The sequence below is a fragment of the Corvus brachyrhynchos genome, unplaced genomic scaffold (genome assembly GCF_000691975.1).
Source record: "Corvus brachyrhynchos isolate BGI_N302 unplaced genomic scaffold, ASM69197v1 scaffold194, whole genome shotgun sequence".
Classification (NCBI taxonomy): Eukaryota; Metazoa; Chordata; class Aves; order Passeriformes; family Corvidae; genus Corvus; species Corvus brachyrhynchos.
Genome location: NW_008237890.1, coordinates 4,226,399 through 4,252,918, shown reverse-complemented (window position 1 = coordinate 4,252,918; position 26,520 = coordinate 4,226,399). Strand labels below are relative to the sequence as shown.

The 26,520-nt window shown below is 37.9% G+C and overlaps 1 long non-coding RNA gene across 1 annotated transcript in view; it reads right to left on the bottom strand.

Annotated features, from left to right (window-relative positions):
• Positions 1 to 13,359, bottom strand: part of LOC108446379 — a 41,704-nt gene extending 28,345 nt beyond the window's left edge. Inside the window, exons 1-2 of the long non-coding RNA XR_001861553.1 lie at positions 13,253 to 13,359; positions 1,640 to 1,684 (exon numbers count right to left, since the gene is read on the bottom strand). This is a non-coding gene — a long non-coding RNA (uncharacterized LOC108446379). The remainder of the gene's footprint in view (positions 1 to 1,639; positions 1,685 to 13,252) is intronic.
• Positions 13,360 to 26,520: the final 13,161 nt, after the last annotated feature.

Sequence of the window (26,520 nt, the reverse complement as noted above, 5' to 3'; positions counted from 1 at the left end):
GAAATACACCACTGTCTGCCTGTGATTGATGGAAAACAAAGGTTCCAGGCAATGCAGACATTTCATTGACCTCCAATAATTGCAGGTGCAGAATCATAGTTCTCCTTTGAGTACACTGTCAGTGTTTATTTAGGTGCAAAACTTATTTAGGTGCAGTGGTTCAATGATTGCTGGTTTTAGTACACCTAGATCTAAAACATATTTCTTCCTAGCATAATGTATGAAGAGAAGGACCAGAAAAGTTTAATGCACTACTATTTCATTTTTGTCACTTAAGGTCTGCTGACCAGGGATATTGTAAATATTTCTCCAAGTGCAGGGAATTACCTCCAAAGTTCACCATAAAGCAGTTTTCTTCTGGTCTGATAAAGCCCAAGAAGATACGGGAAGTTTTACGGGGTTTAGTTGGGCCTCTGATGTATCACTGAACTTGGACTTTAAGCCTCTCTTGATTAGATCCCATACTTACTCACAAAATACTATGTCCAGATTCTCAACTAAATCTACAGTCAAAACATTAAGACAAAATGTCTAGAGGACTGTCTTCCAGCAGAAGAGAGCAATAAACAGGAAAACAAAACATTCATAAAACTGAAGGTCCACTTCCAAAGAAATTTTGAAAGGCAGATGTGTTTTATGAGAGTTATTGTAGCTATATTCAGTGCCAGTGCACTGCAAGATTCTTTCCTTCCCTTCAATGAATAAACATATCTGTTTGATGTGAGTTAGAGTTGGTATTCCAGTTAAATAATGATTGTGAAGATGGGTCTTTTAGGGAGAAGTTACTGTTTTGTATAATCCTCTATACTCAGCTCAAGCACACGACCTGCTGCTGCAACTAATCAAGGACTTCTAGGGGAGTCTAATGGTGTGTGTTTGAGCTGGAGGTCAGCCTGGATGAACACATTGATCCCTCCTGACTTTACAGCCTAGCAACTTTTTGCTTAATGAGGGTATGGCTGTTAAACAGGTTTATTTCCTGTCTCCACTGTAATCTAAACAGAAGTCTAACAGAATGTAATTGAAAACAAGTGAATGCTGGATGAAAGAAAAATATAACATTTTCTGCTTTTCTGGATGAAGTATTGTCAGTGTTACAGAAAACATAATTTTCTTTACCTCATAAAAAGCAAACAGGATTTCAAATCTGTGTTCTTTCATGTCATGAATCATGAAGGAGTATACAGGTAGAACCAAGTCTCTCCTTTGTCAAAGTGGTGTAAGCTTGCTATACCCAGAAAAATAGAGCTATAAATTGACACTTAAACAACAGAGACAGATACTGAATATAAGAGACCTGATTTTTTTTTCAGATATAGGGACATCTGCAGTGGTCAGCAAATACGCTGTCATTTACACAGTACCATACATGTTAAAGAGAACTTGGGATTAGCTTTTGCCCCAATTCTTTTACCAGAACATTCTCTATCATTAGACCACTGAAGTGGCTGTACTCGCCAGAGTGAAAAACCTCTCCTTTGGAGAACATGCAGTTTCAAGCATCTAAGAAGTGTAGTGGCATGCTGGTCATCCTGTACACGGCTCATTTCTAGAGATGAGCACACATCTTTCTATTGCTTTGATTATTAAAACATCAGTATTTTTCCTTTGCTTCAAAGAATAAAAACCTCTGATTTACCTCCAGGAAGCTGAATCTCAAAGACAGACGAAATGTTGAGTGAAACTGAAACAGACAAAAGAAAGTAAGTTCAAGAACTTTAAGAAAAAGCTTAGTTAAGCAGTAATTCTAAATAATTTACTATGGATTTGTTTCAGATTTTTGGAATTCTGCTTTTGTAGTAACTTAATCCATACTTTTGCTCCAATTTTCCAGATTCCTGGAAACCACACAAGTTGTTAGGATTTTAACTGTACCATATGGAAGAAAGCTGTCTTTCTCAACATACTGTATTTTTAATTACAGGACAGTACCTATTTTCTGCACAGATTTCCTAATTTTAAATTTTGAAATATCTGTCTATGTAAATATCCCATAGAAAATTAGAATTCCAATCTGTAAGGCACTGTTGCAGACACTTAAGCATGAATCATTGGCCTGAAATTTAAATAAACAGAAGACTAAATTTATGGTCAAAAATAAAGAAAAAATAAATAACGTCTGACAAAGAATTGTTCCTACTTTGCAGATGGAAAATGGAGTCAATGCAAGATTAAGTGATTTGTTGTGACCAGGGTCATGCACACAACCTATGGCAGCACTGGCATTGAATTGCTGTCTCCTGACTGCCAAGCTTAACAGGAGAAACTTCTTTCTTTTCATCATACCTTCTCTCTTCTTAATTCTTTCATGTTTTCCTCTGATAAGTGGATGTCACTGGGTGGCAGAATGCCTGGTTTATCAAACATTTTTCATTAAGAGCATATGTCAGAGCTAGACTACTTCCAGTACTTTCCCCTTCAGTGAAACCTCATCTACATACCCCGCCCCCCAGCTTTCTGGAAGACACAGTTGAGCACCAAGTGCACCCTCATTTCTTCTCGCCATCATTGTGCTAGACACATATGTTCTCCTTTCTGTGGCAGCAGCACTAATGTTCAGGCTTCGCTCATTGCTAGGCAGCTGTTTGCACTGTAAGGAAGAGTTCCTCTGTGCAACAGTGGGTCTCTTGGTTTGTCTTTATAAAGCACAGAGAACAGGCCACTTGACTGCCAGATCTCAAATAGCACATTAAGTAACCTTAGTTATTTTTTCTGAGAAGAAGAAGGAAGTAGTAAACCCTCCTGCAGAGCAAAAAAGCCAGGCTGTTTGATGCATTTCATGTAGTTACTTTCTTATGAAATGAAATAAACTCCTTGTCTTACAATAGCACATTCCTGATGGAGTTCTGCACTCTAGACTACCAAATTCTGGACTGTACAATGCATTTTCAAAGAATCATGCCTGCAAGTTAATAAAAATTCTCTTTGTGGTAAACACAATTTTTCAACATTGTCCTCCCTGAGCTGCAATGTGGAAAGATTTTACAGGGAAGAGTGTCAAAGGGTTAGAGAGCAGAGCCCTGTCACTGATGGAAATATTATACGTCAGATCTGTAAGGATGTTACAGTGATCAGAAAGAGGAATGCCATGTTAAACAATGTTATCATCAGCACACTGGAGGAATGCTTTTACTTCCTATAATGTTACAGAGAGTACTGACCTCAGCCTGTATGCAGTAAAGCGCAGCACAGATTTGCATTAGCTAAACATTTTTGACCTTTCGTCTGCAGCAAAATGGTGCCCCTCACTGCAGCTGAGAAAGTTGGAAATTCTCTTCCAGTGTCTCTAGTTCTGGCAGAGTTGATGCTATTATGCTCTGCAGGCTGTTTATACTGTTATACTATTTAGTTTACTAGAAGTGTCCAAATTAATCCAACAAGCAAGAGGGAAGAAGATAACTTCTGTTTTTATGCACACTCCTTTCTAGCACTGTACTCCTAGCTGTCCTGTATATTACATTATCAAAGACCAGCTCAAGTGAGGATGAAACAGACCCCCACTGTACTTGCTAGATTTCAGGTTCCCAGGGAATACTGGTATCAGTCTGGACAGTTTGATGTAATCCTACTAATGTAGCTGAAGCTATCTGGGCTCAAGGATTTATTAGTTGTGAACGTTCATTTTTGTTTTTACTGGGTTAGTGCCAGTAAATAAGTCACCAAAACCACTAGCTGAGTGTCATATGATAGGAAAAGGCTGGGATCACAAGTAAGCCTTCTGTCTTTTAACAAAAAAAAAAGTGCTGAGGTAAGCAGCGTCAAACCCAGCTGCATCAACATGATGGTGGGAAGACAAACGAGAGCTTTCACTGCTGGATACAGGGGATAGAGAGCCCACAGTCTGAAAAACCTCTTCATATCCCAGAAACAGCTGTCATAACTGAAACTGCGAGGGATTGCTCTTTAAACCACGAGCTTTGATAAGGAGTATTCTCTCACCAAACCTTTCTCTAGACAATAAACACACTGCTAGCAGAACAGCCCATCTGAAAGGTGACTAGAGATTTAAATACCTTCACAGGTTTCCAACCCAGTCTTTTTATAACCTCTCCCAAATGCTTATGTTGAGTTCCCAGCTGGCATTTCTGAAGTATCTATCACTACAGTATCTGGCTGCTGAGCCATATGATCTCAACAATACTGTGTAATGTAAAACTTCTTAGACTTTTTCCTATGGGAGGCTGAACTTTACAAAGTTAGATCTAACATTTACCTTGTTATTGGTAACACTGAATCATTAAAAGAGACACAATAGAAGGGACATGGGGTCATTTTAGAATAAATATTCAGGCAATGACAGCTTTGAAATATTCTGTTGGCTTCTCCCTGTGTGTATTCTGGGAACAGGAGATCACGTGAAGTCAAGGGTGATGAAATGCATGTGCTCCTGATCTGACCTGCTACGAAGGGGGGAAGGTAGGAGCGACATGCAAGGGTCTAAGCTCTGCATGTGAAAGTCTGTGTGTGCATGCACGTGCATGCAACATTTGTGCAGGGCAAAGAACATAGAATCATGAGGTGGGGGAGGGAGGTGTTTGGTGCTGGTGGTGGAATGAATTCCAGACAGGGACTGCTTTCTCTCCACAGGGCCTGCCAACTCCTTGTGGCTGTTGCCTGGGCAATGGCTGGGGAATTATGAGGAATGCTTGGAAACTATATCCTTCTGTTGGGCTCATGGATGGAGTAAAAGGGAGTGGATGGCTTTTCTCTGTGTATTTCTTTTTTATATTCAGCAGATTAGACAGGCAGGTTGCTGTGGCGACGACATGGAGGAGGTCTCCTGCACACCTGCACCACAAACAAGGAGTCCTGCCAACATAGACTTAAGGAATCCCAAAGGCATCTTTTCCTTTTTTTTTTCTGTTGCTTTTTTTTTTCCTTTCTTTTTCTTTCTTTCCTGTGGCAAGTGCAAAAGAGAAGGGAAAATGGGAAAGAAGAGGAGGATATGGCAGAAGAGGGAGGAGGGAGAGATGAAGAGAAAAGCCAATCAACATTCAAACAGCTTAGCTGAGCAGCAGTGCTTGCTTACTGTGAAATAGGGTATGCATAAACAAGATTGCCAACCTGAGCAAGGTGCCCTTAGGAGAGAAAAAACACAAGTGTAATTTTGGTTTTAAGTACTGAGTGTCCTGAAGTTCATGATGTCTCTGGTAGAAACCTAAATAAAGTAACTATGGAAATCGCAGAAATCAGGCACAAGACACAGAGATGTTGCTGTGGTGTGTAAAGCTAGAAATTGAAATTACTCCTTTCTATCTGGAAAGGGTAGACATATTTGTGTTTGTGCCTGCACATAAGATTCCATTTCCTAGAGATTCCTGATTTTTGAAAAAGCTGAAGAATGGTGTGAAAATTGACATTATATGCCTGCTCCTTTGCTAAAAGAAAGTATCCAAAGGAGATAGATGTGGGTAAGGATAGTAAACCTTTATAACCAAGAAGTCCTCAAGACAAATGTGTTGCTCTGGGATGCCATGGCATTCCTCCAGCTTCTCCTATTGAAGTAGTCAGCTAATGAAGAGATACTGTCCTTTTCTCATATCTCCTGGACATCCCCCCATCTTCTTCAAGGCTTTCCCTTTTCTCTTCTCCTTGTCCTTTTTCTCCTCATTATTTCTTTACAATCCCTTTCAGCAATTTTTCACATCATCTTTTCTTGACGTCTAAAATGACTGCTTGCATGCCTACAGCACTATCCAATGTACATACAAACAGATTAACTAAAATTAAAAATACATGTATATTAACAGATAGAGCATGCACTTTTAAGTCTTTGTTTCTGCATATATCAGAGTCTGGTTATGATTTCTCCACTTTGCATATGTGTCTTGTCATTGGTAGGATGAAGGCTTCCACCGACTAGGATGTTTGATAAACAAAAAAAAAAAAAAAAGGTTGAAGTCTTCAAACTAATAAAGTTAGCAAGTACCTGGAACCCACACTGTAAGTGGTAAAACAGGAGGGAGAAGTGGAGACTGGAAGGGATTCAGCGACTTTGACCACCTTCTCATTCTTGGATACAGCAGATGTCAGGAGTGTTTGCCAGCCTCCCAGGGAAAAGAGCATTTTGCTGTTCTCCTTACTGCTCTTCATCCAGTTGCTTTTTTCCATGCACAGAGTTTCACATAAGTAGAGAAGTATGCAAGAAAGCTTTCTGTGGGTACCAGTGATAATGAGCTTACAATTAGAGAGTGGATTACTCAAATATAAAGAAATTCAGTTGTTCTCATGACCAGTTGCATCTTTGTAAATAGTTGTCCAATCTATTTGTAAGGTGAGGCTAAAAAACCAAGTTTCTGCTGCTTGGATATCAGTAATTTTCATAGAAGTTTATCCACATTTATAGAAGGTAACAGCTTGTTCAGATCCCATATATTCCGTTTCCTTTTCCTTGCCTTTGTTTCATTTTAAGGTTAACTCTAGCTTTTCTCCTGGATAAACTGCATTGCTGTGTCTATGGCAATGTTTATAGAACAAGCACTCTATATATAATCTAAAACCACCATAAATGTAAAATACAGCTATTGCTCCTCAGGTTATTCAGAATCTGAGCTTAGAGTTCATGTTAGTAACATTTGGAAGGACAACTCTGAAAGAGATTGCATGTGCTCCATTCCAGATAAACTGATTGCATAACGCCTTTGTTCTTCAGTCAGGAACCTGGGGGGGGCCTCACACAGGCACATTTCTTTACTAGAGGACAACTGTGGGTACTTTAATGCCCTCTATTGTGCTCTGTTGCAGTGACATCCTACGCTGAACTCTATTCTGCACAGAAAATTCTAACAAAGTCATGAGTGAGTGAGTATATGATCCTGGGTGTGATTGCAAACATGAACTGACTGTTCAAAACAACATACTTTGTCCTGTCCAAAGGTGGCTGAAGACAGTGGGAATTCTCTTGCTGTCAGTGGATTTTTAATGTCTTTGTACATTCAGGAAATAAAATCAACTGCTTTACTTTTCTCTCTCTAAAACCAAAACTTCACCAGTAAGGACTGTATGCAAGAGATAAACCAATATTCACACTTTGATTATATGCAATGAAGGGAAAAAAAATCTAACTGAGATAACAAAGCAAGGGAAATAAAGGAGAATTCATGGAGAAAATACCCTTCTTGCTTCCTATGGCTGGCTTGCATCTACTGTGTTTACTTTTCTCATTTACAAGTTTCTGAGACCCATCTTACCTGCCAAATCTACCCTAAGCAAAACACTCAAAGAAGAGTGGCACTCGTCTTGCTGAGGGACAGCTGGGACTATCTCTAACTGGCAGGCCCCCTGAGCACGCAGAATTCTGTAGCGTGATCCAGCCAGTGCTGGGAATATGAGCTGAAAGATATTAGAGTTTTATGAGGTGATAGTAATTTATCAGGTAAAAGAAAGGAAAAGAAAACCAAGATTTGTAGAATTGGAAGCAGTATCTGGGGTAAACAAAGTAGATATTATTTCTAGAATCATTTCGAAAAGAGCTGAAAATACCAGCTTCTAAGCCACATTCCAGTTTGATGCTTTGTAAGCCTCTACTCATGGTAAGGTAGTCACTCTAAATTTACAGGAGTTTTATAGGTGGTAATTAGTTTTTGCTTATTTTCCAGCAATACCTCTTGTTTGCTTTCCTTTCAAACTATTCCATTTATTATTGTAATAAACACAGAAAAGACAACTGACTTTCAGACAGATAAAGAGATTTTGATTGAAGAAGCATTTGGTCAATGAGCACTAGTTTGTTTTTGTTACATGAAAAATGATGCATTGTTTGCTGAATTGAAGATGAGTTTTTTCAACTGTCCTTGAAAGTTAAATTAAAAGAGTAAGATACGGAGTGGTCCATGCCTGACACAGAAATGCAACAATTCAGAAATCTGCGTGAAACGCCCAATAAAGAGAGATTATCCTGGTACCCCAGAAAAAAATGGTGATATATTTTTCTTTTAAAATACTGCATGAACATGTATGATGTTATCATTTTGCATCCTCAGGTACTTCCCAGAAGAGTGAAAAACAAAGGGAATGCAAAATGGCTTGAGAACCCAGCCATGTACAAAGAAAGGTCTTACAAAGGCCATTTAAAAATGCCAGATATAGACCCCATTTTTTTATGGGTTAGGGTTGTTGATCTGGAAAACTAAAAACATCCAGCATGAACAGGTATGTAAGCAGGGCATCTTGGAAGGAGCTACCAAAAGCTGTTTGACCTGCTTTTGATATCCCTAGGTTTCCTCCCAAGAAAAATTAGAGGCTGGAAGTGGCCTGGTCTCTTAGGTGGCCCCACCTCTCTGACTAGAGAGAAGTACAGTTGGGGGATGTGCTGCACCACACTAGCAGCATTTTGGAGAAGACCCAGTGGTCTGGCCTGCCCTTCAGGTTGGCAGCCCAAGTGTAAAAGTAGGTCTGAGTGGAAGGGGAAAAAGGACACACGGTAAAAATCAGGGCAGGGCTGCAATCTGGGGCCCCAGCCAGACTGAACTGCTGTGAATTCCCCTCTGATATTGTAGGAATGGAATGTGGGTTCTCATTATGCTCTTCCTATGCATGGCCATCACATCTAGCGTACAGGGTTCTTCAGAGTCTCAGGGCCGAAATCCAATGCTCTACAGCTGGCTGACACCCTTCCCCCTCCTCAACTGCATGTGGAAAAGGGGAGATCTGTTTGTGTGGCTCGCCTTAGACCGACTTGTTCTGGAGCTGTAAATTGCTTCAAGGCTCTTCAAGATGAAGGACTATGTAAATATGGAGCAGTTATCAATATAGACGGAATGCACATGCAAATTAAATACTATAAATGTGTTTGTAATTAAATCAATGTGTTTTTGCTTGAAAATTTGGCATGTGATTAATCAACGTGCTCTGAATGAGTGCAAATACTGTTGGTGTATATTGCCAAAGTATCTGAGCAATTTAGTACCCATGGAAGGTACCCACCTAGGTCCCTGGAAAGGAAACCCACCATTATATGAATATTCTCATGAGCCTTCTTAAAAGCACCATTTTAAAAATAAACATTGCAGAAACCATCATGTTCTACTTTCAAGCCTGTTCTGAAGTGTAACCACCTCTGGGCTGAAATGTGCCAGCTGTTTAGTAATGCCTGGTTAACCCTGCTTTCCATTTTAGGAGAAGTGAATAACAAAGCATATTAATTCAAACCATAATGTTTTTTAGATGAAATATTGCAATTTATGTTGGAATTTGATTAAAAAATTAGAAAAAAACTGATTCATTTGGTTTTCACTGAAATGTACATAATGCTTAAAGGTTAGATAACTTTACTGAGCATCTAAAAACTGATAAACATTCCACCTTGATTAAAACTTTCTTTCCTTGTTTGAAAAATTTTGTTTTCCAAACAGTACTTAATTTTACAAAATATGGTAGTGTTACATATTTGGTTTTAAGCTTTAGTAATACCTAAACTTGATACTGCTTTTCCAAGAGCTCATTTGAGCCTTCATTGCCCTTCCACATATTTTTAGTTTTTACCTGCATGAAGGCATGTGGTTTTGAGCAGTGAAAAATTAAGATTAATTTTATATGTTATGATTCTTTTAAATTCCACTCTTCTTGAACTCTGCTTTTCAGATATAAAGTGTTATTATCTAGTAATGCTAGCTGTTATTACAGATTCTCTCTCTTCCAAAGCATTTTAGGAACCCAGTGTTACTCTGGAAGGTACTCTTGCACAAGCTCTTCTGTCTTTTTCTTCCACCAAATGTAAAACTTGAGGGTTAAACCTTCAACATATCTTCCAAAGTTCTCATTACATCCAAACCCATGCCAATCAATTTGATTTAAAATTTCTAGATGTTAACTGAAATGAATAAATGGGAAGCCCTGGATAACTGTCTCACTCAATGCAGTAATACCTTCAGTGACAAAAGAGATAAGATTGGTTTTTTGAGAGTCTTTTAAAAGCCTTTCAAAACTTTTGCCAGTAATTTGTACATATACATACATATTAATATGCGTTTGCCTGATTTTTGTTTTCCTGTTAAATAATTCTACATCCCATACACAGAGTATGAGACACAAATCAGAAGAACAGATGATAATATTCCATTGCATCTGCATTTTTCTGTGGATCATTCCTGGTCTCTAAAATTTATCAATAATTTGGTATTTCTTCGGGGATTTTTTCATTCTTTAGCCTACAAAAGCCAGTGAAGCCTTAACTGACTGCTCCCTCCTTTTTGGCTTTTCAAGTCTAGGGAATTTTACCAGGAAAATTTTCATTAGTTTCATTAATGTTAGCTGACATTAACAAAAGTTATGTATTCTATCTACCCAAGGTGATTTTACCTTCACGTGTATTCTGCTTTGCTACTATAAAAGCATCTAGATTACTTATTAGTTAGAAAACATCTTTTCAGGCATACACCTACTACAGCTATTTTAGACTGAGATTTAGGTATGATTGATTGTAGAGCCAGCAATTATAAGGGGAAAATTTCAGAATGTGTTGCTTTATTTTTAATTAAATAAGAAAAAAAGAAGAGGTGTCGCCAAAGTGGTGTATACATTATTCTGATTGTGTAAAGAGGTAAGGCATGCAAGAATGTCCTGTACTGCTATTGAAAGGTATATTACCATTAAAATTGTTATTGGAAAGCTTGATTTCTTGACCTCACCAGAGGTATTGCAGATAGATGTGAATTCAGCTGTAGGTTATGGGCCAATGGACCATTCTTGCACTGTGATCAGAAATAGTCAGGAATGTAAACCCTACTATAGACCTGGGCTGAAGAGATCAAAATAGCGTGAATTTGGGGAATGTAGTCCATATGGGGCTTGCAGAAGGTCTTTTCTGGTCATCTGTTCATGGAGGTTCAGAGGCCTGTCGTTTCCATTCAATATTTGAAGCTGTACGGAGATGGAATAGAGATAATATTTTGCAATAATTCAGTCAAACCTTTAGATTTTCTGTGATGCCTCTCAGTTTCCAAAGGTACTCATGGTTCAGGAAACTCTATTGGGGTTTATCTAGGACACTAAATACGTGAACAAGCTCTTCTGGTACAAAGACAAACTTGAGCCAAGCCCACCTTTTGTTATGAAATTTACTCCTATTTTTCCAAGTCAGCAAGAGACTTATCTGCTTCATCTACCTTACAAAATAAACATTCCAAAACCAGGAGTATGTCATACTTACTAGTGCACTCTTTTGGAGCAGCTACATCCCTGAAGCACATGTAAATGAAAACAGCACCAGAGCTATTCTCCATCTTGTTTAGCTAAAGAATCATATAATGTTTGCCAATATTTGTTTTCTGCACCCTTTGTCTCAGTCATCTTGTAATCTTAGGGTAAATGGATTGTGGATTTGGGTTTGAATTCAAAGCTGCAAGAAGAAATGTACTTACTGATCTCATTCTACCTCTCTGTTCTTATGGCCCAAACACTTGGCCAAAAATCAGGTTATTGGAGATTGTTCAGTGGTAAGGAGCCAGATATCTTTCTTGTTCACAAAAAAGATAGATTCTTTTCTTTTCGCTCTGAATATGGAGAAATCAAGCAGAAGGTAACTGTCTACTCACAACTTCAAACCTTTTTCACCTCATAATAAAAGCTGTTTAAATTTGCTCTTTTTTCCATTCTGTGTTGGTCAGGCTTCATTTAAAAGCCCTTTTTTTCAAGCTGTTCTATTTTCTATTTTTTTTCTACTGTGAGGCAATTGATCATTCAGAGAATGAATTCACATCAAATCATTCTGTGCTACTGCTCTGGGCAGCAGAGAGCACTTACATTGATTCAAGGACCATGTTTGTTTCCGCTGTGCATATACTTACCAAAGCTCAATGGCTTATTTGCCTGCAAGCTGGCTATTGTGTTCATGGACCTTCATCCTGATAGTATAACCCAAACCCTGTCATTACCTTCAAGCTAAATGACTGATTTTTACATAAAATAGGGAGAAAATATCTTAAATTATTGCAGTGGGCACATGAATATCAGCAACCAGAGTTAAAACACAAAAAGACACATGTCAAGTTTTTCCAGTACAAGTGGTTTCTAGGCTGCTAGGTTTCTCAATCTAAGAAACTCACAGTTTCTCAAACACAAATCTAGTTAAATCGGTGTTAGGTTGCATTTGCTTTATTATTCCTTTGACTATTAATGTGTCTTTTTTTTACCCACATAGTATTTTTTAAAGCTTTTTCATAGCTTGATAAAGAAACATTAATCTGGCTGAGTGGAACAGCTGCTGCTCATACTGGCACTAACTATCTGAGCTGTTTATTTCTTCCCCAACCTCCCTCTTAACAACCCTTTTATTCCTTGTGGCTTCATTGTAATTCTTCTACAACACCCCTTTTATTTACTCAAAAAAAGTTAGGGTGTACTGCTCTTGCTAACTCCTTTGCAGAAGGACTTGGCCCAGTCTAGGTGAAAGTCAATATAAATCTTTTGACAAATGGGAATAGGTTCAGGTCTTATTGAAAGAGAACATGAGATCAAAAGGTCCATAAAACTTCTGGTTTTTGTCCCATGCCAAAATATTGCTGCAGTGAAATTTTATTTTTTAGTCTAACCATGCTAAGAGCACTGAGACAACTCCATCCCACCCAGAATTACATGTAGAAAGCTCTTGAAATACAGTGAAAAGCTTCGGTAGTTCAAACTATGAAAATCACATTCCTTATCTCCCCAGATGGCCTAGAAAGAACATTCAGACAACAGAGATTAAAGATAAACTTAAAATTTCCGAAGAAAATATACTGTGGAATTTTTGCACATCTGTGGCACTTTCTCACTCTCTGCTAAAGTGATGCAGTTAACTGAAAAATGTCCTGTTGGGGAGAATTTTTTATCTTACCACACCTAGAATTCTGGAGTCAGTCTAATGAATATCATGTTGTTAACAGCTCTGAATTTAAACTGGGACACAGGACATCAGAGTGAACTGTGATCTCTAAGGCAGCACAGAAACAGTTGGCTTGTGTTGAATACTCAAGCTGCTTGCCACTTTCTTTGTCTCCATTTTTTTCTATATTTCTTTTTTCAGCAGCATTATGTACTTGTAAAAGCAGAAGAGGAAAGATACAAAGTCAAAAAAATAATTCCAGGGTCTAGCAGCTTAGCTATCCCCACCATCTGTTCAAAAGGACAAAACATTAAAATAAAACAAAACTTGTGGTCCAACAGCTACGTCTGCAAAGAAGAAACAGTGCTACACTTTAAATTCTAGGCAACACCCTTTGGATCAAAATATTACGACAACAGATAGCAGTGACCACATTTAATGGATACTCACACAGCTAGGCCATGACTCAGACTCCTTACTGTTGTTTGGAATTGAAACCTGAGAGCAGAGAAGCGAGAGGAAAAGAGACCTTGTGTTAAGCTGGCATGCACCAGTGAATAAATGGCTGGCATTTGCAAAGCTGCATTGCAGGGGAGCTTTTAACAGTTTGCCACTGCCAGCTGATGTCTCTTTAAGCATCACTGCCAAGAAGCCAAAACTGGAAGCAGGTGCAGGGGCAGAGGAACTGAATGTGGAAAGGGAGCGAAAGAGAGAAAGCACAGTGCTTCTGTTGTTAAAGTTCTCTTGCTTTCATTAAAACCTAAACAAAGCTTTACTTTAAATTTGAATAATAAATTTTGGTGTGATAGACTCCTGCCTATCCAGTTTGACAATCCTCTTACTTTTATACACTGAGGTAAAAGAATTTTGTTGAGCTTTTTGCACCCCCCCTATACTGATTATAGCAGCTTTCTTTTGGAGATTGAGAGCATCTGCTTTGTAATGCCTCTTGTTCCTTCCCCTAAGCAAAGTGCTTTTTACAGACTCCCACCCCCACTAGTCCAGGGCCTGGGAACAGAGCAGTTTCCCCAGATCAAGTCTCTGTCTTTGCTGCGCCATGTCACTGGTTCAGGACCTTAGTACACTGCTGTCTGATAAGATGCATAGCAGGAAATATTAGGTGCTAAAAATTTACATTTGTCAATACACTAATGCAATGGGCTACTGATTATTTTGTGAAATGTATTCTGTTCTTTTTCTTAAGATCAGTTAAAAAAAGCATCGAGACAGGTATAGGCTGCACAGTAGGGTTTTAGTAAGCTCTGCAAGAAACTTTGTGAGAGGTCTTGGCTGCCTTTGGGATACCTCAAAGAGGAAATATATTCCCTAATTATAAGGAACAGAAGGCCAAAAGAAAAAAAAGAGAAATCATCTTTTTATGAAGACAAAACTAAAACCTTGAAATGCACATGGCTGAAGGTGGGAAGCTTTTCTTAAATTCTTTGCTAAAAGCCTTGATTTTTAATCATTTTATAGTTACTGTTCCCACAGATTAGAGAAAAGGTGTGTCACTTTGTAGTCAGAGCTGTGAATTTGGGCATCTTTATTTTTTTCTACCCTTTAAGGAATTCCTATTATTCTTAGCTAAAATATTTTCCTTTCTGGTTTGCTTTTCCTGTAGAGTAAAAACAGTAGGTAAAGCCATACTGGGCAGAGTTAAAACAACAAAAAAAACCAAAATAAAATAAATCAACATACATGAGTGCTTCTGTGTGGCGTGTGTTTTAAAATCATTCCTTCCCAGGTTCTAAATAATATGATTTTGAATCAGAAGCTGTATTTTTATTTTGTTTTTTTTTCTGTCTCAGGACAGATTGTGTAAACGAATTTGATTACTGTCTTACTGTTTAGAAGCAGCACAGTCTTGAAATGACTTGCTTTTCCAATTATACAGACTGTGTATTATAAAGGAAAATATTCTCCTTTTTAAGTTTATATTGCATATTAAAACACTTTGTATTTTTAGTGACAGTGAATTTTCTTCCTTTAAACTTTTACTTAATATCCAACTGCTTCTTACTCTCCTTTTCAAAAATGTCCAGGAAATTAAGAGCTGAGATACAGACATGTCTGTATCTCCATCTGTCACTCATCTTTATAATGGCACCTCGTTGGAGAGTGATAAGGAGCTGCTTCAGAGTGGTAATATTCCTCTGGCTCAACAGGAAACATACAGTCTGTCTCAGGATAAAAAGAGTACAGAACACAGTGTGGTGCAAAAGAGAATTTACAAATCAACAATGAACTCAGGCTGAACATCCAATGCTCAGTAAAAGTGAGCAGTCCTTCGAATATTGATGTAGACATTGTAGGATTTTCAAAATACCTACTGTAAGCTTTCAAGCTGATACCTCCAAATTTTGCAACATGGGGAGAAATAGTCTTATTCTGATAAAAACTGAGATTCTCAAAAGAATGATTCCAACAGCTAGATCTTTTTAAAAAGTACCAAAATGTTTGGTTGAGAATAGAAGTAAATCTGTGGTCTTTTCAAAAGGGAGAATAAACATAAGTAAATAAGTTTTCTGTGAAACACAATTGCATATGAGACTGGCCACACATGGTAAAACATTGAGGCTTTCTTAACACATAGGACTGGCTTGGACAAGTAGGCAACTGCTCATCAAACTAAAGGGAAAGAAGCAAACATATAGGTAGTGGAAACCAGGACAGGTGACCTGGGAAGGGTATAGAGATGAAGTTTGGTTGTGAAGGGATGGGGTAAGGAAGGCCAAGGTGAAGCTGGTACTGAACTTGGTAAGTGATTCAAAGAATGGGAAGGTCTTTTACATTTTTATTTATTATTTAACATATTTTTATGTTAAATAAAAAAAGGTCAAAGAAAGTGACCCTCCTGATAATCAATGCTGGAAACTGGAAAGAACAGATGAGGAGAAGGCTGAGTTACTCAACAATCTTTTTGCCTCAGTCTTCAGTGACAACCTCTCTTTCCACACCTCTTGAGTGTATGGATGGCAGGATAGGGACTCAGGAAGCAAAAACCTTCAATGCATATTTTGGAACAGTTATGAGCATTGAAAGGATATCGACCTGTTGGAGCAAGTCCAGAGGAGGTACACTAAGCTGCTTAGAGGGATGGAGCAACTCTGCTGTGAGTAACAGCTAGGAGAATTGGGATTGCTCAGCCTGGAAAAGAGAAGGTGACCTAATTGTGGCCTTCCAGTACCTAATGGGAGTCTACAAGAAAGATGGAGAGGAGTTTTTTACAAGAGCATGGAGTGACAAGACAAGGGGGAATGGCATTAAACTGAAAGAGAGTAGGTTTAGATTAGCTATTAGGAAAAAAATATTTACCATGTGGGTAATGAGGCACTGAAAGAGGTTGCCCAGAGAAGTTATGTCTGTCTTATCCCGGAAGGTGTTCAAGGCCACATTAGATGGAGCTCTGAACAACCTGGTCTAGTGCTAGTGGAAGGGGTCCCTGCCCATAGCAGGGCGGTTGGAACTAGATATCTTTGAGGTCCGTTCCAACCCAAACCTTTCTATGATCCTATGACTTTCCCAAGTCCTGTAGATCTAGTTTTGAATCTGCATGTGCAGTTTTCATAGGTCAACAATTCTCATTAGAAACCAAACTGCAGTCAGTTCCAAATGCAATGTTTCTCACGTGGAACATAAGCCAGACTGTAACATGAGAAGAGAATTCTTTGAGCAAGCTTCCAGGAAGTGCCCTGGATGAAGTTGTCCAGAGTGTGTGAGATTTGGAAGGAGTACCAAAAACAGTGATATGCATTCATGGTCTGCTCCAAAATATGTTGGGAAGTAAATGCTAAAGGTGTAGTATCTGTGTAAATGACGGATATGAAGCTCAGAGGAATCAGACAGAGTAACCTCTTTCTGCTCTTCATTTTTATCCTTGAACTAATATTCTCCTAGTTTTTTTTCTTTTTTAGGAGCATTTTAACTGATTTGAAGGTAAGACATATTTCAAGGATTATCACAGCAAAATGAAACACTGTACCTTTAAGCACTCGATCTCTGCTAAACCTTGCTATAACTTCTCTGGTTTTATTTCTGCAGCACTCAAGAAAACATTTGAAACTCTAAGCACTTTGCAGTTATTGTTCATGATTAAAATTTAAAACAATGAGTGTTCTAAGATAAATATGTATATATCTGTGTATAGTTAGATAGGTACACACAAAAAGACATACACTCTAACAAAAGTACAATAGCTCATTTATAAAATCAAGAAACTGCAAATGGAGTACATTTTCTATAAACTGAACTGGCTTATAGTTATATATATAAAAAAATATACAGCCAGGACCTATTAAATGAAACCATAGACGAAGTGAACTTATGTCATCAGTCTTTGAATTTTATACTTTTTGAACACTGTCCAAAAATTATAATCCACTGTTTGAAATACTATATCAGTGAAGAAGGAGAAATGATCTCCCCATTACAAACCTATAGCCTCAAACATTCACATCCTGCTGTAAATATATCACATATTGTATCATGTTGCTTATGGAAAAATTACTTTTTTCTCCTTTAGTTTGCTGACCCTTTTGCTGTAGATTAATATTTGGCAAAGCAACAGCTCTAATTATTCCTTTCCATTTTACTCTACAGGAAAACGGTCTTTCTATTTTATATTTCCATATTCATGATGATCTCTACTGGTCAAATAATGAAATTCAATGCACCCTGTGGAGGATGTGACTGTATATATGCTTGCAGTTGCTTAGTGTCTGAACTACAGTGTTTTTGTTTCGTGCGCTGGTGTACTTAATGATCTTTACATGTAGAATGCACTTCTTGGATGGGTCCTAAGTATTATATATCTAAAAGCATAATAATAACAAAATATATACCAGAAGGTCAGACTATCTTAAATATGATAATAACAAAACTAAGTAACTCAGCATAAGAAAAAAATCTCTCATGATATAAACAAGCATGGTTGTTTCTGGGTATGTTGTGTTGGTAGACTGTAAGCAGAGAAATACTAAGCACCTTCAGGATGGGATCCTCAAGCATCTGGGGCCCAATTTCCAAAGTAAAACACAATATTAGGTCATTATTAGCTTCTGGCACATATTTAAATTGTGAAATCAAAGCCTTTAGGCTTTTCTTGCTTTATATTCTAGTAAATTGCAACAGGACTGTCCCTCCATAGCATAAAAATTATTCCACTTTCATTAACAAAGCATTTGTTTCACTTTCCATTTCAGCACTTATTTCAACAACTATCTTATTGGGATTTTTTCAATGTAGAAACAAACAGCTTACAAAGAATTTTCTCACTATTGAACATGGCATGAGATAAAAGGTTCATAATGGCTGTTCTCATTAGGAGACTTCTACATTATAGTGCATTCCTTTACACTTGTAACTGGTCAAAAATGTAGTTCTGATTCTGTACATTTTGGGCAGCATCATCTCTCTGATTTAATAGTTGTATATTCTCTTATTGTTATTTGTGTTGCTTTTACAATATTAAGACTTAGTGTTTCTTTCTCAGTGCCTGTGGCATTACATCAGCACCTAGTAATTGTCACATCATTACAATCATCAATTGTCATATCATTACAAGAAGTGGAATGGAGGAGGGTGTTCCACATAAGCAAATAGGTAGTCTGGCAGCAAAACAAGAGAACACAAACAGGACATAAAAATTTCAAAGCCAGAATCTCTGCAAGCCAAGATATATAGAATGGTAGTTGTGGTTTCAACTGGGGCCAAGCCAAAATGAAGAAAACAGTGCTACTCCAGATTTGTACATTAATTGAAGTGACAACTGAAATTAAAAGGTTTTTTATAACTGTTCACTGTGCATAAATAAAAACTTGAAAGGTAATGTGCATTAGAACTGCATACATTTATTTTCCCTGACATTTGGAGGTGATTCTGTTCTCAGATTTGTGTGGCGTGCACACACACACTTTCTCTGCTATAAACTTTTGAAGAAGTTCTCAAGCAGGCCACAATTCTACCAAGTTGGCTGCTGGACCTCTATCCCAAAGTAAATTTTATCATTTGGAGCACATTTTTTTGGCCCCAGATACTATACTCTCTTCATGTTCTGTTTCCTTTTACGCCTACCTTTTTTCTTCGCTAGCTACATGTACCGAAATTTGCTCTTTTCTTGACAACACAGCAGCGTGTTTCAGCTTACTGTACAGCTTCTTCTTACAAAACTTTGAACTCAATGTAAGCAAAGCACATAGACACAGTAAAGAACTATTCTCAGATATGATATTGAAGGCATTTTTTCTGTCTGCTCTCTGAGTAGATAAAAACCCCAAACTTACATATGGAAAACACAGTATCAGGATCAATTAAAAAAATGACAGTACAGTTATTGGTAGGTGATACACTATAGTAGAGGACTGTCTGCTGGCCTCTGCAAAGAGCTCTTAAAAGTGAAGGGTACTACTTAGCTCCCACTTGCTGCTAAAAGAGACCTAAAACAATAGTAGGTTTTGCAAGCAGCCATTTTACAGATGGAAGTCCTTTTTTCCTGGCTGTACTGGGAAAAAAAATAGCTGAAATATCTTATTGCCTTACATATTAATGCTAAGGTTATAGATTTATTATTTTCATGGATTTTCACAGTAAAAAGAGGCCTAGGCCCTAATTCTAGCACACTTTTCTCTTTTTCCCCATAACAGTCAGTGAGCTGACTGCCTAGATCCTTCTTGTTATTCACGAGAGAGATCCTGCTTAATTCTTGTGCTCACTAGTTGTATTTTGAACCATTGTTTCTCAGGGTTTTCAAATTATTTTGAAATTTCAAGAGGCCATTGGCCCACAAAGAGAACATACATGACTGCTAAGTCTGTTGTTTCCACAGTTCAACATCTTTTTGTTTATCTAAGTAGAACAAAAAGCTATCTAAACCCACTCTTTTTTTTCTATTTTTGGGGAAGTGTTGTCTACCTCAAAGGAAAGAAAAACATTTTTTCTTTGAATTTGGATGGAAAGTGGAATGTATCACTGTACTCAATACTTCTTTTGCTCATTTTTGATTATAATTATAATTTATAAGTTACAGCACCATTTCAGGTAAGGTTCAAGTCTTCCCCCAGAATCTGGGTGTTCAGTTTTTGTTCTTCCAATGCATTCTACAAAGCATATTTGATCAGTAAATCAGATGTTTTTACAAAGGAGTAATGATCCTAATTTTATGAATGAGAAAATAAGAAATAGTGTCAGTGTCAGTACTCTGATCACCTGGATATCAGAAGGAACCACCTCTCATTACTGATAAGTGAAACTCCACAAATTTAGGTGTTTGGTTTGGATAAAATCCTCAAACTCTTAAAACTAATCTCAATGAACCTAATCTATAACACTGAAAAAATTGCTTGTTATCTGAGGGAAAGTGGAACACTGAATTGTGAGAAAAAGCAGATGCATTGTGAAATTATGAATTTAATCAGGTTTTAATGAATACATATTCCACATACTGAATTTTTTTCTAAAAAAAATATTCTCAAGGCAAGTATTTTGTGCAGTTCTACCAGCATATTTCTAAAAATAATATTTTAAATTTTTCTTCAACAGTTCTCCAATTTTCCCTGCCTGTTTTAACTTCACCATCTCAATGAAGGCAATATCATGCGTTCTTGTACTACAATGAATGTCTCTCTTTCCTTTGGAAGACCCAGGAATACAACAATATTATTCTATGTATTGCCCAGTTTTCTAAGAAATGCTGTCTTGTAAATGAACTTGCACAGCATTTCAACTGCCTTTGGGTTCTAAGGTAGATGTATATTAATTCAAAATTATAATGGTTTAAAATCAACAACCACGTTAAACATTTTGGATTTGCAAAGACATTCTCCTTAAATAAAAAGGAATCACTTTTCTGTAGATTCAGTAATTTCTAAATATAACCAGGAACAGATACAGACACTTTTCTATACATGGAATTCCTGCAGGACCACAGACTTGTGTTAGTAGCAAGTAGTCAGGATAAAGGTAATGCTTTTAATCTTAATTAATGACTCCATGCCAAACATACATTATTCATTCCAATGTATCTAAAATTGCTGCTCAGATAGGACTCTTGATAGGCGATGAAAATGAGAGACAGGCCTCTACTAAGGATGCTAATATGAGCTACAAAGAATGATTACAAAAAAACCCAAAACCAAAAAAACCAAAACCGACCAACCAACCAACCAAACAAGAAGCCCCAACAACCCTTTTCTTAGGGACTTTTACGGCATTGGCTTTCTTAAAACATTCAGTGTCATAAACCACTGGAACTCCTTTATCTTCAGAAATATAAACCTTATGCATGGGTGAAATTATGGCTATAAAAAGCTATTTTAGCAGGGCCTACTGGTTCATTTTAGAAAAAAAAAAAAACTGGTGGTCATTTGCAAATATTTAATAACAGAATGAGAAAAAAAACAGGTTAAAAAGCACTCCTACTCACTCCACATGCTTATTCTCTGTGTCAAAGATTTGTGTTTGTTGGCAAAAGTAAGGAGTTTCAAAACTGTGACAGCTAGATTCAATTTGTCTTGTAAATACTTACTTATGTCTGGCTTTTTTCAATGAATTCCTACTTTCCGATGAAAGTATCAAATTCAAACTGCTCAAGAAATGTGAAATTTCAAAGTTTTTCTGCTTGTATATCTTGTCCAGAGTATAAAATTTTAACCCATCCATGCACTAAATATTTTGTGGGAAGAAAGATAAAGATTTGTACAAGTAAAGGTAGATCATTGATATAATTAATTCAAACTCAGAGCAATTAAGAAATTATCATACTCAGAAAACTAATCAGAATTGGCAAGGTGGGTACTTATGTCTTTAGTGCCAGTTGAGTTCTCAAGAAAAAAACTGAATAGCAATAGTAACTGTCTTCCTAAGTTTAACCAGTTATCTTAGAAATAGTAGGATAAACAATAAAATAAAATTTGAATGAAACATTCACTGATGTCAAAACATATCAATAGGCTTCCTAAAATAAGTTGCCAATTAAAATCGTGCAGTATTTTCTTTGGCATAATTACAGCTCCTTGTAGTCATTATTAGCCTAATTTTCTTTGCTAAAGTTTTGCATAATTAGGGTACACACTGCAGTCTAAGATAAAACCAAGACATTACTTTGTAGTTTAACTGCAGATGGATTTGAGTCAAAAATTTGGAAAAAGTTCCAAACTTTTGCAAAGCTTGGGAATGTTTGGATCTGGTTTTGTGGCAGTTTTGTACTCCAGTTCAGCCTGTTGAAGCATTCTTGTAGGGTTACACAGGAGTTGGATCAGACCCTCAGAATATAATGTAAACAGACAGTGCCATAAATTTCTGTATTACAAGAGCATGAACTGTAGGATTTTGTAAGGAAAAAAAATTAGCATTTATACGGTTCCTAAAGTGTAATCAGATTTCCAGCTGAAGAGTTCTGTTTATATCTGTTGCTATGAAGGCAACCAGAAAATTGCCATCATCAAAAAATGGAAGGGTTTAGACTTTCTCTACTTGATACACCAGCTGAGGATATAAAATTAAAATGTGAAAAAAAAAAGAAATTAATTTGCATGGTCATTAGATTAATTTATTCTTTGTAATCACAGAAACTTCAGCTTTGTTAAGATCCTGTAACCATTCTTATTTCTTAATGAGGCTTTTTTCTAGCCAGAGGGGAAAAAATAATAGTACCATATCCAAAATCTGTCCAGAATAAAATGGTTTTGGTTTTTCTGTAGCTAAGATAACTGTTCAAAGCAATTTCAATCATTTTTTATTCAACAGAAACCAGACAGCACACTAAATTCTGAGGATAAATTCTATTTGACCAAAATTTAAATAGCAGTGAGACTAGATACTAATTAATAAATTCACTCACCCAGAATTTTATGGTAGAAAAAATGGAATCATTTGTGTGTGTGTGTATAGTGTAGGAATATTAACCAGCTGCGCATAATTAGATGCCTAGTAATTACATAATCTGCATCAGATTTTCACCTTGAGTTTCCATAGACATACCTGTCAGCTGGCGATCTGTGGTCTTATTTTCCTGTCTATTCTGTATGTCACAGTTGGCCATCTTTTTTTGTCTGAGTCTAGTGTTTATGCAGCAAACAATGCCAGCTATGAGTATATCATAAGTTTACCTCTCAGTGTGTGTAATACAACATTTGTGGTTCTAGGTATGCCACTAAGGGACCATCATATAGAATTGGCTCTAGTAGTTTTGAAAAGAAAATTACTTCCAGAGGGGAAAGGTTATTTAAAGAAATGGAGGATGTGCTGAAAAGAACATACCACTTCATGGAAATGAGTGAAAAATCTGTCTCCTACCATTTAGAGTCATAGAAATTGTGAGATTCAAAGAAGCCAGCCATTAGGTTCTCATTTGATTGAATACTAGTGCTACCTGGAAAAAACACTGAAAAATGCTAGATGCAACTATTGGGTTATGAACACATGCAGGTTCATATTAATATTCAACGCAAATATTCCATATTTTTATCCTTTTGCAAATTATCTAAGAATTTTCCATTTCTTCCTTTTGAATTTTGAAAATTTCAGAGAGAGCTCTTCTATAAATGTCCCCTATTGTGGGTTCATAAAGCTTTGTGCAGATGCGATGTGCCAAGGCAACCAAGTGCTAAATTCAGGGAGTACACACATACTGGTCAAAGGCTAGGCTGTGCTGTCCCCATGCAACACTAAAACCAGATGAAAACTGTCCATTAGCTTTGGATGGAGAGGGAGAAAGGGTGCATAAGCTCTGACCTTAATAATTGCCCGCAAAGTTACTGGGCACAGAGAAAGATAAATTTGCACCACTGCAACTTTAAAAATACCTCTCATTCTTTAAAGAAGTTAGAAACTTCAGCACTCAGAGACTGCCAGTCTGCCATATATCCATAGACTGAGTACAGCATGGGTACAACAATGTCAGAAAACCGTCATGTCTTTTGTGGAGCTTAGTTTTTATGGAGCATTTACAGAGAAATGGCACTTCACTCTCCAAGATCTTTCAGCTCTGTCTTACTCAATGAGAAGACTGACATCTGAAGGTGTGATTTTGTGACAAGTAAATTATCCTTTGGGAAGATGACAAAACCCAAGAGCCTATTTAATGAGTGATAGTGAGAGGACAATCATCTAATTTTGGTTGCAGTTTTCACTGAATGGGTTTTAAATCCAAAGCTTGGAAGGCAAAGGAATTCTTCGGAGTCAGAAAGCAGAAAGACTGGAATGGCACCATAACGGAAGATTAACTGGGAGCTGGGGATAATGAGCACAAGGATCCCACCCAGCAGTTAGTGCTAGAGTTCTGTTCCTCCAGCCAATGCAGCCTGAGGATAAGAGTTTAGAGGCAGATATACAGGAGTCTCTGCCAGGCCAGGTCCCATAGTTCACCTTAAGGAGAACATCAGAGCTCCCACTCATAACAATTAACTTGGCTGAGGCGTGTTGCAGCCAAGTAAACATCTGGATATTCATCCAAATTTGGAGGCCACAAAACTATGGGCACAGTGGACTGGACAGTGCTTCTGCCCCAAAAGGATAAGACAAAGAGTATTGTGTGGCAGAGTGCTCGTGCTGATGCTTCCCAACGGTACTGCCTTTGCAGTGGTCTGGGCATGAATGTTGTTCTAGTGGCATTTCTCAACACAGCAGAAGCATGATCCTCCCTACCATCTGCATCCCTACTCTTGGGGTGTGGGATGAGGTTGGGTGGTGCCCACCTCCACAAGCTTTTCCTCTGTGAGTGTCAAGCAGAAGAAATTGTGGCTGGACTTCTTCAAGGCCTCTGGTGCTCTCTCTTGCATTCCATCAGGTACCTCTCCAAAGTGACAGCCAGGTTCAGGAGTTCTCACAGCTCCATGCGGCTCTTCCCTGGCCATCTGGAGTATGACAGTATGGAGTGGGATACAAGGACTTACTCCCTCCTAGCCAGTTCTCATAACCAGCTCCATGAACCAGACAGTGCCATTGGTGACTAACTGGGCACTCTACTGGAGCCCTAGCAAGGGCATCTCAGCAATGGCTGTGAGATTGCCATTTCCACAGTGCTGTTCCAGAGCAATGAACAGTAAACCTGAGTCCTGGGACAGGGGGCTTTGCTGTCTGCCTGAGGGGACACCCAGCTGGCCATAGTGGAGGGGCAGGAAATCACTGCTGAGGAAGGGCTAGTATCTGTCATGCAGGTAAGGCATTACACAGTGTTAAAGGTTAGGCTTGCCTGACTGATTAAACCTTATTCCCTTTGCTGGATCCTCATTAAAACCTTTGCTGAACTGAGGGGCAGGGGTTGCTCTGGGCACAATGGGTTAAGGCCAGCCCATGGGGCTGTGACCTGCTGCTGTGTCTGGACCCTTTTTGGACTAAAGTCCCTGACAAATGAGCTCCATGGGACACAATGGTGGATGAAGCCATACTGGTTGTGGGGCCAGGACCCTTAGTGTCTGACTGTGAGGGAAGCCCTTGGCAAAGCCGTGAGGTCTATCCCCTAACCACAGCTAAGGTCCCATAAGGGTTAGTCCCAGGACCATCAGCAGGAGGTGGGGGTGGCCCTGAACGGACCTCATGACTATGGGCCTGGAGTGGTTATTCTGACTCTTATGCTGGCAGACACTGAGGGAAGGAGACAAACAGATACCTTTCTCTTTATTTATGTGAATGGATTATTCCATCAAGGTTTCCGTGTTTCCACACTGTCCTCAGGCAATGAGAAATTTTTTTGATTGGATATTACTATAGCATGTGTAGTGGATGTGAAATCACTTTTTTCTTACATTAAAAAAAAAGTTTCCCAGAAGTCATTGAAGTGTTGGTAGATTGTTCCAGGATTGTGTTGCCAGATTTCAGTCAATTGAAAAAAACATGAAACACAGAGAACAGAGCCACCATTCATATTTACATATCCAACTGTTAATAGATAGTTAGAAATTCAGGTGCAAGGAAAAGTGAGATGTTAGTAATAAAAGGTCTGCTGCCAGTGAGGACTCACATACCCAGTAAACTCCTCCATAACTTTTGGAAGCAAATTATTGTTTATTTCCACAGGTGGGTTATCCTAGTCATCATTATCTTTAATGTCTTTAATCACAGTTATATTTTAGGGACACAGGATACCTGAAAGGACGTATGCTGGTCTTACAGTGCACTGAGTTCTCATTTGGGAAAGTGTCATCAATGGGGACACAACTCACAGAAAGCCCATATTGACCCTTTAATCTTTGTTAGCATCATTTTGAGACCCTAAATACTGAGAAGTTTCTGGCCTCTGCAACAGGGAAATTCTGTAGCTTCTTTAATAAATATGCATCAGAGCACTGATAGTCCACTTGCAAATCCATGCACAAATACTGTATATGTCTGAATTATTTCTGATCTTTCCATTAGGTATTTAAAGGTGTTTTTATCACACTAGTTGTAAATATCTCTGCACTATTGTCTCAGGCTGAAGAACGAAAAATGGAAATAATTTTTACTATAGCTCTGTTACCTTCACCCTCAACCTTGACACTTCAGTATCCTGTCTGCATTATGTTAAAAGCAAGTCACTGACTTGAGTATAAAAACCTTAAATTTATGTGTCTTGCAATTTCTTAAATTTCATACACTGGACAACTTAAAACTTGTAAGAAACAGATTTTATATAGCAACGCTCAACATAAGGGGATGGTTCTCTGATTTATAACTAGAAATAAAGGCTAAAGTTTCAGGATTGCCAAACTGCTCTCTTGAAAACAGTAACTACAATAGGGAAA